Source organism: Leuciscus leuciscus (genome assembly GCF_965113295.1).
Source record: "Leuciscus leuciscus genome assembly, chromosome: 7".
Lineage (NCBI taxonomy): Eukaryota > Metazoa > Chordata > Actinopteri > Cypriniformes > Leuciscidae > Leuciscus > Leuciscus leuciscus.
In genome coordinates, this window is record NC_138731.1 from 36639496 (window position 1) to 36654375 (window position 14880).

Sequence of the window (14880 nt, forward strand, 5' to 3'; positions counted from 1 at the left end):
GTCTGTGTGTGTGTGTGTGTGTGTGTGTGTGTATGTGTGTGTGTTTGTGTATGTGTGTGTCTGTGTGTGTGTGTGTGTGTGTGTGTGTGTGTGTGTGTGTCTGTGCGTGTATGTATGTGTACGTACATGTGTGCGCGTGTGTGTTTGTGTGTGTGTGTGTCTGTGCATGTGGATTTGTATGTGTGTGTATGGGTGTGTGTCTGTGCGTGTGGATGTCAGTGTGTGTGCATGCTTGCGTTTGTTTGTATTCCTGCATGTGTGTGTGTGACAGTATCATCCTAAACCAGCAACCCTTCGCTCAACAGCACCATCTACAGGCCGATGAGTGTACAGTCACTAAATGTGCACATAAATGAATTTATTTTATACCCCCCCATGGATGAAATTCTACAAAACTTAGCAGAGGATACCCCCAGAGGTTGTCAAGTTAATCATACACATGAAATATGGTGCAGTTCTGAACATCTCCACTGAAGATAGGGGCGATTAAAGCAGAATAATATTGCATTTTCATTTTTTATGGGAGGGGCGCAAATCACAAATGAGTGATTATGGGCTAGGTTGATGTGCCATAAAAATTTCTTCATCCTCGGTGCCACGGTTCAGGTAGTTATTTAGGAAAAACTGCATTTTTTTGGGTTTGGGGGGGCCCAGCGCGGGGCGGGGGGGGGGAGTGGTCCCCGGGGACCAAACGAAATTTTTCCGTAGAAGTCTAGTGGGGCTACATGCCCACCAAATTTCATGTTCCCCGGTGTTTCGGTGTCCCTGGTATCGTTGACGAAAAATTTACGGGGGCCCCAGCGCAGGGGGGGGAAGTGGCCCCCGGGGACCAAACGAAATTTTTCCGTAAAAGTCTAGTAGACCAACATACCATAAAAATTTCTTCATCCTCGGTGCCACGGTTCAGGTAGTTATTTAGGAAAAACTGAATTTTTTGGGGTTTGGGGGGGCCCAGCGCGGGGGGGGAGTGGCCCCCGGGGACCAAACGAAAATTTTCCGTAGAAGTGTAGTGGGGCTACATGCCCACCAAATTTCATGTTCCCCGGTGCTTCGGTGTCCCTGGTATCGTTGACGAAAAATTTACGGGGGCCCCAGCGTGGGGAGGGGGGAGTGGCCCCCGGGGACCAAACGAAATTTTTCCGTAAAAGTCTAGTAGACGAACATACCATAAAAATTTCTTCATCCTCGGTGCCACGGTTCAGGTAGTTATTTAGGAAAAACTGCATTTTTTTGGGTTTGGGGGGGCCCAGCGCGGGGGGGGAGTGGCCCCCGGGGACCAAACGAAATTTTTCCGTAGAAGTCTAGTGGGGCTACATGCCCACCAAATTTCATGTTCCCCGGTGCTTCGGTGTCCCTGGTATCGTTGACGAAAAATTTACGGGGGCCCCAGCGCGGGGGGGGAAGTGGCCCCGGGGACCAAACGAAATTTTTCCGTAAAAGTCTAGTAGACCAACATACCATAAAAATGTCTTCATCCTCGGTGCCACGGTTCAGGTAGTTATTTAGGAAAAACGGCATTTTTTTGGGTTTGGGGGGGCCCAGCGCGGGGGGGGAGTGGCCCCCGGGGACCAAACGAAATTTTTCCTTAGAAGTCTAGTGGGGCTACATGCCCACCAAATTTCATGTTCCCTGGTGTTTCGGTGTCCCTGGTATGGTTGACGAAAAATTTACGGGGGCCCCAGCGCGGGGGGGGGAAGTGGCCCCCGGGGACCAAATGAAATTTTTCCGTAAAAGTCTAGTAGACCAACATACCACAAAAATGTCTTCATCCTCGGTGCCACGGTTCAGGTAGTTATTTAGGAAAAACTGCATTTTTTGGGGGTTTGGGGGGGCCCAGCGCGGGGGGGGAGTGGCCCCCGAGGACCAAACGAAATTTTTCCTTAGAAGTCTAGTGGGGCTACATGCCCACCAAATTTCATGTTCCCCGGTGTTTCGGTGTCCCTGGTATCGTTGACGAAAAATTTACGGGGGCCCCAGCGCGGGGGGGGAAGTGGCCCCCGCGGACCAAACGAAATTTTTCCGTAAAAGTCTAGTAGACCAACATACCATAAAAATTTCTTCATCCTCGGTGCCACGGTTCAGGTAGTTATTTAGGAAAAACTGCATTTTTTGGGGTTTGGGGGGGCCCAGCGCGGGGGGGGAGTGGCCCCCGGGGACCAAACGAAATTTTTCCTTAGAAGTCTAGTGGGGCTACATGCCCACCAAATTTCATGTTCCCCGGTGTTTCGGTGTCCCTGGTATCGTTGACGAAAAATTTAAGGGGGCCCCAGCGCGGGGGGGGGAAGTGGCCCCCAGGGACCAAACGAAATTTTTCCGTAAAAGTCTAGTAGACCAACATACCATAAAAATTTCTTCATCCTCGGTGCCACGGTTCAGGTAGTTATTTAGGAAAAACTGCATTTTTGGGGGTTTGGGGGGGCCCAGCGCGGGGGGGGAGTGGCCCCCGGGGACCAAACGAAATTTTTCCTTAGAAGTCTAGTGGGGCTACATGCCCACCAAATTTCATGTTCCCCGGTGCTTCGGTGTCCCTGGTATCGTTGACGAAAAATTCAGTAAGGTGACAAAAAAAAAAAAAAAAAACTTTGACAATCCCTATATGACCGGCTAGCTACGCTAGCGGCGGTCATAATAAACTGTAAAGATGTATAGCCTCGGCTTGTAATCTAACATTGATGATAGCATCCCCGAACTAGGCTATTCCCGTGCTCCATGACAGAGTAGGGTGTGTGAAGGAGGAGATGCCCCTGTGCTCCCTGTATGGGAGGTTTCAGTGATCCCATACGCCATATGGGAGAGCTGGGAATGATGAGTTCAGAAAGTATACAAACAGCAAATCTGCTGTCTTGGAGCCTTTCCCAGCAACTGACAAAACAGTAACCTGGCACTTGCCCAAGACATTCGGTGTGCGGGAAGTTTGGGGATGTGGAGCCAGAACGCATCCAGCGGGAAAGGGGTTGAAGTCGCTGTGAAGTAAGCTGTTCAACTTCCTTTCTGTACTAAGCAGGTATTGTCACGATTCCATAACATTTCTATGCTACTTCTCTTGGCAAGTTATCTCTGGACAATTGAAAAAGCACTCACACAGCTGAGATGAAGCTTCCTTTTTTTTCAAGGAAGTCTGATTCCTTTATCTGGGTAATTTCTCATGGATCGATGCCTTTCTTTTGCTGAAATGCATTTATCATGGACCCATTTTAGCAACGTGAAGTCTAGCCAAGAATAGTTTTCCTGCTGAGCTCTTTTCAGTTATTTGTTCTTTTCTCTTCTCTTCTTTTCTTTTTGCTGTTGTGGTAATGGTAGGGGCTGGAGGGTAATATTTTCGATGTAGAAACTGGTAGTGAACATACTAAAAGAGCTCTTAGTGTGTCTAGATGTTCTCAAGGGTGGGTAATTCAAAAGTTTACATGCACCATAATCACCGCTCTTCTAACTTGCTTCTTCTGACATGCCTCCAGCAGCTGAACCACAGAACAGTACCGTTATCTGCTGGTCTTCCAGCTTCACGTGCAAAAGTTAGTTCAAACCTTAACTGCTGGTATGTCATTCTCTAAATTAATCTGGTATTCAGACTGCTTGTCTTCTCTACAGAAACACATCTAGTTGAGGAACATCTTGGCAGGAATATCGATCTGCTCTGCGAATAAAGTTATGGGCCAACATATCTCTTCAATTCATGTAATATAGAATATAAAATTATCTAATTTCAACAAAAACAAATAGATGTTAAAGGTATAGCGGAGGATGTTTTACTTCCTGGTGGGTAGTCTAAACTATTGGTCCTCCTAATTGTCAATCATTCTGGTGAATCAATCAAACTTTTCAAAAAGTGGAGAAGGCGGGTCTTATCTAAAATTTGGAAAGATCCTCCGCTATACCTTTAAGTTGAAACCAGAACAGACCCAATGTCAGATTAATGTGGAAAAGTGTTTCTGATGGTTTAGTTTTCTAATTGACTCTTTTTTTTTTTTTTGCTGTTCACGGAGCCTGGGGTTGTCACACAGACAAGTGTGATTTCTCAGGACACCCATTTCAGATCTGTCAAGTAAGGATGTTTTCTGTGTGCTATTACAAATAAATCGCTTCCGGCACCTTTAAGCCAATAATTCACTGCACAAAACACATTTCTTCACATTATGCTGCATATAAAGTATAGTTATCTTGAAAAGTTTTGTTTATGGTTTTCAAGGATAAAGGCACATTTTTGCTAGCTTCTACTAACTGACAAATGAACATGTGCCAGAATACTGAATAGTTTAACATAGGCCTCCATCAACAACAAGAATGGATGATCTAATACCCTTTTATAAACCTATTTATTTAGATATCTCAACCATTATATGCTGTTGCATTTTATTATTTACATTTAGCATTCTTTTTTTTCTTTGCTGTCCGTGAACCTAGCATCTGATGTGTAATTTGTCTAGACATAAGCAGAGAAAACACAGCTCAATGGCAGGTCAGCTGAAGAAACCTCTAAATTGAATTGCTTCCCATACATTAAGAGATTTGTCAAGCCAGCAGATATACGCTATTTGCCCCAACAATAGCACTATATGGCTATCAGAAATGATAGCAAGTAACACATTTACACCTACATGTTGTACTTTCTAATCCCAGGGGCCTGAATAAGAGCATGCACCCTCATTATGTTACTCTTTAAAGAAAATACTAACTAATTACACTGGTGGTCAAAAGCTTGGAATAATTGAATCTTAATTGAAGTTTGAAATAATTGAGTCTCTTATGCTCACCAAGGCTGCATAAATAGTAATATAGTGAAATATTATCTACAATTTAAAATAACTGTTTTCTATTTTAATGTATTTTAAAATGTAATTTATTGCTGTGATTATCAAGTTTAATTTTCAGCATCATTACTCCAGTGTTCAGTCACATGATCCTGCAGAAATCATTCTAATATGCTGATTTGCTGCTTAAGAAACATTTCTTATTATTATCAATGTTGAAAACAGTTGTGCTGCTTCATATTTTTTGAGAAACTGTGATACACTACCATTTACAAGTTTGAGGTAAGAAAGACCTTTTTTTTTTAAATATTGAAATTAATAATTGTATTCAGTGAGGATGCATTAAATTTATTCAAGTGACAGTAAAGGCATTTATAATGTTACAAAATATTTTTATTTCAAATAAATGTGGTTCTTTTGAACTTTCTATTCATCAAAGAATCATGAAAAATGTTTCCACAAAAATATTAAGCCGCAATTTTTTTAAATGATAATACTAAGAACTATTATTAATTACTGAGCACCAATAATAATTGATAATTAAGCACTACATCAGCATATTACAATGATTTCTGAAGGATCATGTGACTGAAGACTGGAGTAATGATGTTGAAAATTCAGCTTTGCCATCACAGGAATAAATTACATTTCAAAATATATTAAAATAGAAAACAGTTATTTTAAAATCTAATAATATTTCGCAATACTGCTTTTACTCGATTTTTTATCAAATAAATTGTTAAGCAGTTTTCAAAAACATTAAAACAAATCATAAATATTCCAAACTTTGGACTGCCAATGTATGTTACAAAGTTATCTTTTGTATTTGTAAAAATATAATAAAAGCAAAGCACATTTATTATTTGAAATAGTATATGCTAACTAGGATATTATTGTTATTCTTATTTGAAAAAGCAATCACAGTATATATAATAACAATGTAACACATTACCTCTAACACTGATGGTGGAGAAAAGATGTCTGCCATTTGTTACAGGAAAATGTTCAGCATATATTTCCCCATGGGAGTTTTTGTCCGTGCATAGAACATCCGATTTCAGATTAATGAATATTACACAGCGTGCGTGTAATACTCAGCACCAGGCATTGTGATTTGCAATGTGTTGAATGTATTACTACATTCTACTTATCATAATCTCTTCAAAGGATGGGTGGGTAAAAGATCAAATCTAGAGGCTCATTTTTGCTGGCTGGCCCCACAGTCTATTGTCAGCTGGCAGTTCAGTCAGGACTCCTCCAGATGTGATGTTATCAGGAGAAATGACTTTATCTGATTAAAGAAGTCTGAGGAATAACCAAGAGCACAGAAGAGCTTACTTTTCAGTTCCTCCTAAAAGATGTATGCCAACAGAAAGGGGCATTAGGCAGGCGGATCATATTGTGGATGTTAATTGTTAATTGCTATTATAAATCCTATTTAATGTTTTAGAGGCTTCATTAGCTCACAGCCCACAATGTCTACTTTCTTAATCACATTGATTTTTGATACAAGCATTGTGGAATCTGGTACTTTTTTGATATGTGACTTTGTTTCTTAAATGCATGGCATGGGTCTTACTTGGTGCTTTTTATAAAACTCATAATGACAAGTAATTCTTCAGTTCACAATTTAATACGCAAGTCATAAATATTAAGCAGCAGCCCACGAAATGAAACTGTTTTAATACTGCTATATACCTAGCAGTGCTATAGAAATGTACACTGTAAAGAGGTTGCTGTAAATTTTACAGTAACTTACTGGCAGCTGGATGCCAGTAAGTTACTGTAAAATGTTTTACAGTATTATTACTGTATTTTCACTTACAGTATACTGTACCATTTACTGTAATTGCATTTACAGTAATAATACTGTATTTTCACTTACAGTATACTGTATCATTTACTGTACTTGCATTTACAGTATTATTACCGTATTTTCATTTACAGTATTAGTATTGTTTTTTGTTTGTTTTTTTCATTTAAATTTTCTTTTTTTAATTTATGTTTACCCCACCCCCCAAAAAATCACAATAACTCACAAACATTTGTCCTTATAATATTCTTTTTAATCGTTGAACATTTTGTTTTAGAAGTACAAATTACAAATCTTGACCTTTAGGAGCCACTAGCTGAAGAAAAAAAAAGGCAACATCTCCAAAGTCCATAGAATTAATCTCCTGGTGACCATTTATATCTGTAGCATGGCAAAAACGTACACACACTGAAAAGCAAAACAGGCCTTAAAACAATAAAATACAGTCAAAGTCAGTGTTGTGTTGTTACATTTCAGTAATTTTGCCAGTCAAAGTTGACAATCTCTCTGATGAGAAACACTGAGGGTTTCAGGCTGATGCTTTTCTTTGGACCTTTCCAGATTTCCATCTGATCTGTGCCTTTGGTGTTTGGTGCCATCAGGGTTGACTCTCAGAATGAACCTGCAAACACAAGCAGGGAAAAAATATATAATTTTTTCAGACCGGTGTTGGCAGAATTTTCCCTAACCCTCAAACTTGATGCTGCATGTACTTTGGCGTTAATAAAAGCACTACATCTGATTCTGAATCCACCTACAGTAGTGGTGGGGGAAAAATCGATTCTGTTCAGTGTCGCGATATTTTGCGCACGCAATTATATTGATACAGTAGCGCAAAGTATTCCAATATAGGTTATAAGGCTGTGACGGTGGCAGTTTTTTTTATCACTGCGGTGGTAATGGACCAACTACCTGCAGTGGTTGGGGGGTTATTATGAAAATTGAAATAAAAAAATGTAGTTTATTCGAGCAAAAAAGTCTTTATTTGAGCAATTCCGTCAAAGAAGCAACACAAAGCCTGTAAAGCATTCAAATACATATCAGTAAATATTAGAAACTTACATAATAGAAAAGTTAAATCTATATTAAAAAAAAAAAACTTTCGTTTAATACTTCCACACAAAGACACGTGATTCCACATGAAGCCATACCGCTCTGTGCTTTGAGAGGGATGACACGAGGAGGAAAGAGACCATCGATCTATTTTCTGATATCTTCATGTTTTCTACTTGTTGTAAAAGGTATGAAAAGTGAATTTAATCTTCCACAAGGGCAAGACATTTAAGCTATGTTTGAAATTGCGCTGCCAAAGAGAGCGAAACTAAAAATCAAATAAACTTGACGCGCCGTACATGTCTAATAACAAGCAAAAACTGTGTTGAAATGAATCTGACGTGCAAGTAAAAATGTAGGCTATCTGTCCTACAACGTTTTTCTACTTTACCACAGTAAAGAATGTGAATGTAATAGGCCTAAATAAAAGCGAACCAAGGAAGAAACGTTTATAATCCCCTTCGAAAATCGAGGCGTAAGTGAAGATTTTGGGAAAAAAACAAGGTATTAAATGCAGGGATGAGTCACAATTTTTGGATATTCGATTAGTTTATTTAAGAATTATAGTATATCGAATAGGTTGTGTAATTATTCTCTAAAATAAAATCTCCATGTTTTTGGTGCTAATGCGGTGGTGACGCGTTCATATAATTACGTTCTGTAATAAGGTCCTGTGTCCTGAATGTTCAAGGACAAAGTTTTTGCACTAGCCTCCAGTAAATGTGTAGAAGATGTTCACAGATTTAATGTGACATTTGTAGTGAGTTGAGCAGTCTTATTTTTTGTAATGTCTTTGAATAATATGGGGGACATGAATCGCAATATATCGCAGAATCGAATCGCAATACTTGCTGTATCGCAATGTTAGGAAGCGCAATAATATTGAATTGTGGCCCAAATATCGCAATACTATCGAATCATCAATTTTTTGCCAATTTCCACCCCTAACCTACAGGGATGGTATTACCCCATAATACATTACATTAAAATCATTAAAGCTTCATTCTTTTTCAATATTCCTGTAGCTTAGATTTCCAGGGAATGGATAATTTAAATTAAACTTAATACAATGTAAGTTGCTTTGGATAAAAGTGACTTCCAAATGCATGCATGTAAATGTAATGTAATGTAAAAAAAATATATATATATATATATATATATATATATTGGTTTACCTGATTCTGCATTCGACAAAATAGACAGCTAATGCTGAAGAGTCGTCTGTTAGCAGTTGTAACTGGATGATGATTCTGCCCTTCATTGTCAGCATCCATGTTTTTGCTTTGAGAACAGACTCTCCTGAAACAGATAAAGTCACAGCAGCCTTTTAGTGTTATAGTTTACAGAAAAAAAAACTAAAATACAATAACAGAACTTATTACTAACAACAATAACATGTGGGGTGAAGATGAGGTAAGATATAATGTTGTATGGTGTTTATAGTTTTTAATCAATTAAACAACATTAAAAATATTAGTTAGCAAAACTTTGCTATATTGATAATGGTATATTGCTAACCCTTTCCTCCTCCTTCTCCTCTTCCTCCTCCAACGTCAACCCGTTCTGTGTATTAGTGGAGAGCGTCAGCAGTGATGTACAGTCCGGAGGGAATGGCCGCTGCAAATTCAAAATAAAGAACAGAAAAGAACATGTTTGCCTGCTTAACTAATGCATACTTCAGCTAATTTAGTTGATGTCATCTTACTCACCTGTAGATGTTATCACCATTACGAAGGCAATCACAAAAAAGACTCCAAAATACACCTCCGACATTTCAGACGACATAATTCAGACCACAAACTTGAAAATAAAACAAAAGATGAAATTAACAATGGTGTTGGATAAAGGGTTAGTTTACTCAAAATTGTAAATTCTGTCACCATTTACTCACCCTCAACTTGTTCATAACTTCCATTAAATTATTTAATGTGCTGTATACAAAAGAAGATATTTTAAAGAACATGAGCAACCAAACAGTTACTGGTCCCCATTGACATCCAAAGTATTTTTTCTATTATAGAAGTCCATGCGGACCAGCCACTATTTACCAACATTATTCAAAATATCTTATTTTATATCTTAATAATATCTTATTTTACATAAATGTTCAGACGAAAGAACTTCATGCAGGTTTAGAACACGTTGTGGGCGAGTAAATGATGACATACATAATTTTCTGTTTAAGGTGTACTACGTTATCCCTTTAACTAAGTTTTACTCAGTATTTACGCAGTACATCTGCCAAAAAGTTGTGAAAGAGGAGACAGAACATACCAAAGTTATTATCAAGGCCGCCTTAATGCACGGGCTTACCTGGGCTGAAGCCCAGGGGCCTCCCAAGTTCAGGGGCCTCCCATGTTCAGGTTCATGATGAGCTGAAAAGGTATTGTTTTAACTTGTCAGATTTTGTCGCTGTATGTCGCTAGTCGCTTGTGGGCGTTGGTAGTGCTGTCGCTCTAATGTTATTGTTAAGGTGCGTTCACACCAAACGCGAATAGAGCGTCTGGCGCGAGTGATTTCAGTGTTGTAAAGACGCGTTTACGCGCGTCTAGAGGTCCCGCGGCGCGAATGAGGCGAGACTGCTCGTCTGGCCACATCTATACAAAACACCACCACAAGTGATATTATACAACTATATCATTTTAATTTGACTAGGAATTAGGCTCAAAAGAAACAGTATGCTGTTGGGAGAGTGTTTTTATATCTACCACACAGCAGTGTTCAGGGATTAAATCATTTACTAGATTAACGATCGATCAATCTACAAATTAAACTCACTCATACTGTCATCAATTACTAAAACGTCATCCGAATTTGACAAATAGGCTAATACATTTTCTTGTCCCTAATAGTCAACATAATGCACTGTAAAATGAACTGCAGCAGTGCTAAACTTGCATCATAAAACTACAACACTCGAACTATAAATGTATGAATTAAACTCACTGAGACTGTCGACAGTTTCTTTTCCATGCATCATTTTATTATATCCATGTTTGTGGTTAGTTACAGTCAAATCATATAAAACAGTGAAATCGCCCTTGAACTCTTCGGTCTTGCCGATTCACATGCAATTTCACTCGAGACGGTGACGGGAGCTGAGCTCCACTGAAAGGCTTCTTTCCTATTGGTCGTCGCTCGCGAAAATCGCTTCTCATTTGCATAAAGTTGAAATTTAGTTGCTGTGTGTGGTTGTTAAATAAAGTGTCTTGTGTTTATGTGCTCAGTGATATGTTAATAACAATATTAAAATGAAAAACAATATTTAAAAAAATCACTGTTGTAGGTCTCGAAAGAAACTAATGCATTTTGTGATGTAGATTACCTATAGATAGGCTATTACACTTTTTTTAAATGAGACTCTTTAAATTGAGGGGATGGGGGGCCTACAAAACCTCTCAGCCCCGGGGCCTAACATTAGGTTAAGGCGGCTCTGGTTATTATGCTTCTCTGTTTAATAAGTTTACTTCGGCTAATTTAGGTGAAGTTGACCATAACGTTACATACCAGTTGATGTTATCACAATGAAAAGGCTCCAACACACTCCATCGTTGCAGATGGCATTATCCAGATCACAAACCTGAAAATAAATCATATAGGCCTACGTGAAAATATTGTTTAAAACCCGCACTTTAACAAGGGTTTCGTCTATCTCACTTTACCTCAGTATTTCACGTTGAGTTCGCTGTTAGCTCGGTTAACGTTACCGTCGACTCCGCCCGCCTGATGAGCTAACTTGCGTTAAAGAGGCAGAGGAACACACAACCATTATTTTTTATAGTTTTAACTAAAGAATATTTCGGCTAATATAGGTGAACTTAACTTACTCACCAGTTAATATTATCACCGTGACAGCGCACCGGCCGACAGTCAGGAAAAAAGACAGTAATAAAGGCACCAAAAAAAACATTCTGACGACAGTCAGGAAAAAAAGACACTAAAACCATTCAGACGAAAACAAAACGATACATCATGTTAGTTTGCTGTTAACATAAGTAAAAACATTTGAAAATGTTTATTTTACATAAAATAGAAATTATATACTAACCTTTTTGGTGAGTTACATGATCTTTTGTCCGTGCATTAACTGCCACTTCACCCCTCAAAAAAACACTTGAAAAGAAATCCCTCTTGCCATTGGTCAGTTTTTCGCGGGCAAGTTCACTACTGTAAATTGATTTACAGTAGTGAAGAATTACAGTAGTGACCCTATATTTTCCCATAATCCTTTGCTGTTTACAGTAACATACTGTATACATATTTTACAGTATCTTACTGTACATATTACAGTAAAATACTGTTCAAATTACAGAAATCCGAACAGATGCCAACACTTTGTGGGCTTGTTATAATACATAATTGTAAAGGATTTGGATAAACCATTTTTGGGGTTCGGGGTGGTGCATCACAGACTGAATGTAAAGTAATTTAAGAAAATTCTCATAATTTTCTTTTTCTTTTTCTTTTTTTTCTATTACCTATTCTTTATGAGGATGCTATATAGTCTAAACAAAAATACCAAATGCTATAAAGTGTTCTACACAATTGTAAAGTCACTAGCATTCACTACCAATTTTAATAGTCTGATGGAAGGGCATGAATGTTATGAAACTACTGAATCATGCACTAATGAATTGTGCATAATACAACCAGTCTCATACACTTAGAAAATATTCTTATTACTTATAGCCTTATAAATTAACACAGGCTCTTACAAACACAGCGACAGTTGGATTATCATTATACAAGTTCTGTAAAGCTAAATGTACCTGGCCTTTGCATTTCCCATATCTCAGAATTCCACGGCTGATATCACCCATCTTATTGCTTTACTATAGTAGGATGTGGGTGGAGCACTAAACCAAAACAGGGCAGAACTCAAGTTGTTATTATTAGGGCAGAGTGAATAGTGAGCACAATATCAAGACATTTCAATTATCCATCTTTACAGAAAATATTTCAGCTTGCATTATCAAAAGCTCTCCCACTGAGTAATTCTGTGCCTTTGAAGGCCAAACCCCAGGAGCCCATAATACATGAGTGATCGGTCTGCGGTGGGAATTAATTGTAGCTGTACTCTTTCAGCCGTCTTCTTTAATTTCTTTTTTTGCACAAAAAAACAAAACAAAGAAACAACATTTGAAAAAAGTTCTATGAGGCATGGAGGGTCTGCTGTGGTTCAGAGAATGTGCTGCGTGAAGCCAGCAGCAGGTATTCCCATGAGCATGGAGGGAATACAACAGGTTTGAATGATTGAGAGTTATGGTCAGAGAGAGAGAGAGAGAGAGAGAGAGAGAGAGAGAGAGAGAGAGAGAGAGAGAGAGAGAGAGATTCACTGCATGTAAGATATTTGGCATTTATAAAAGCAGAATGTATTTGTTCAGTGGGTATCTAGTCAATTATGCAGTGAAAAAAGACACTGTTTTAAGGAAGGGATAGTTCACACACAAATGAAAGAAAAATTCTGCTATTTATTTACCCTCATGCTAAAAACGTTTTCTCACTTCTGTACATGACCAAAATGATCTCTTACCAAACCTGTGTGTGTGTGTGTGTGTGTGTGTGTGTGTGTGTGTGTGTGTGTGTGTGTGTGTGTGTGTGTGTGTGTGTGTGTGTGTGTGTGTGTGTGTGTGTGTGTGTGTGTGTGTGTGTGTGTGTGATTTATGAAGTGAATGATTTGTATTATGACATGGGTATTACACTGGTATTACAACGTAAACGTGGTTTAAGAGGACATTTCCTGAGTTCTCATTATTAAAATGGCTTAAAAACATACTAAACAATGTTTTATTAAAAATGTAAAAATGCAGAACGTTTTCTGTGATGGGTAGGTGCACTGTGTCAAACGTTTGGAATAATTAAGGACTTTTAAATGTTTTTGAAAGAAGTATTTTATGCTCACCAAGGCTGCATTTATTTAATCAAAAATACAGTAAAAACAGCAATATTGTGAAATATTATTACAATTTAAAATAACTGCTTTCTATTTTAGGCAAAGCTAAATTTTCAACATCATTATTCCAGTCTTTAGTGTCACATGATCCTGCAGAAATCATTCTAATTTGCTAATTTGCTGCTCAAGCAATTGCAATAAAATTTCACAATATTACTGTTTTTACTGTATTTTTCATCAAATAAATGCAAACTCTGTGAGCAAAAGAGAATTTTTTTCAAAAGCATTAAAAAGTCGGCAGTGTATGAAATATTATTCCTTGTTTTCCATTGAACATACAGGTTTAGAATAACACATTTTCATTTTTGGAACAACTATGCCTTAAGTTAACGATTAAAAGCATCAACCGTCAGAATATGCAGGTGGAGCCTTTGTTCCTCCCTGAATTTCACAGTAATATTACTTTCTTTCACAACCTGAATATGTTAAATCTCATTTCTGCAAATATAATATTTCTTCGGACAGTGTTCGACTGAAAAATTCATGCCATGAGCCACGGGCAGGGCTGGACTGGCCATCGGGCATACCGGGCATTTGCCCGGTGGGCCGACGTGCTTTTTGGGCCGATACATCTCATACTCATACATAATTTTTTTTTTTTTTTTTTTTTTTTTTTTACGGCCCATAAAATTTGTACATCGGCGGCCCATTCGTTTTGTTTTGTTTTGCTTAATTGGCGGCGCTGGGTTTGTGCCGGTGAAATGCAGTGGTCAAAAAAAGTCAGTGTTAGTTTTTTTTTTTTTTTTGACAGACCAGCCCATGAAACACGTAGATCAGCGGCCCATTGGTTCTTTTCTTGATTGACACTGGGCTGGCCCAATCACAAATTTAAACGAGTGAGCGAGCGTGCATCAGTGTCAGTGTGTATCTGTCAAAATAGTCTGCGAGATGGAGAAGAAACGCAAGGATTGTGCAGAGAAATAGCGTGAAAAAAAAGAACCAGGCCCTTAAAGCAGACACTGTAAAATGTGTCAAAATATATGTTTTCCGCCCTTCATCAGCTCCAGTGATGATGATGATAGTGAGGAGGATCAGGAGAGAGATGAGAAAGTATAGAGCCTGCGGTAAGCAGAACTACTTTCAAAACACTTAAGCTATGTCATGATCGAGTGTAGGAACCCATAACCCAGTTACAGATTATTTCCACATTGCATAGTTGACGATTACATAGACAGTATATAAAGACGATTACCGCAATTCACTAGAAATTTAATGAGAGGCGTTTGTAAACCATGTTTTCCGCCAAAATAAAAGCTTGATGCAGTTTGCGTCAAAATAAAAGATCATGTGCTTATCTCTTTCAAGTATAGAAA

The 14880-nt window shown here is 38.4% G+C and overlaps 2 long non-coding RNA genes across 2 annotated transcripts; both read right to left on the reverse strand.

Moving 5' to 3' along the window:
• Positions 1-6792: 6792 nt before the first annotated feature.
• Positions 6793-9718, reverse strand: LOC309502655. The gene is made up of 4 exons (XR_014207356.1): positions 9324-9718; positions 9133-9231; positions 8790-8913; positions 6793-7183 (listed from the first exon to the last, which is right to left on the reverse strand). It is a non-coding gene; the product is annotated as an uncharacterized lncRNA (long non-coding RNA).
• A 1392-nt stretch (positions 9719-11110) lies between these two features.
• LOC309503803 lies at positions 11111-11439 on the reverse strand. Its single transcript, XR_014207871.1, has 2 exons — positions 11277-11439; positions 11111-11194 (listed from the first exon to the last, which is right to left on the reverse strand). It is a non-coding gene; the product is annotated as an uncharacterized lncRNA (long non-coding RNA).
• Positions 11440-14880: the final 3441 nt, after the last annotated feature.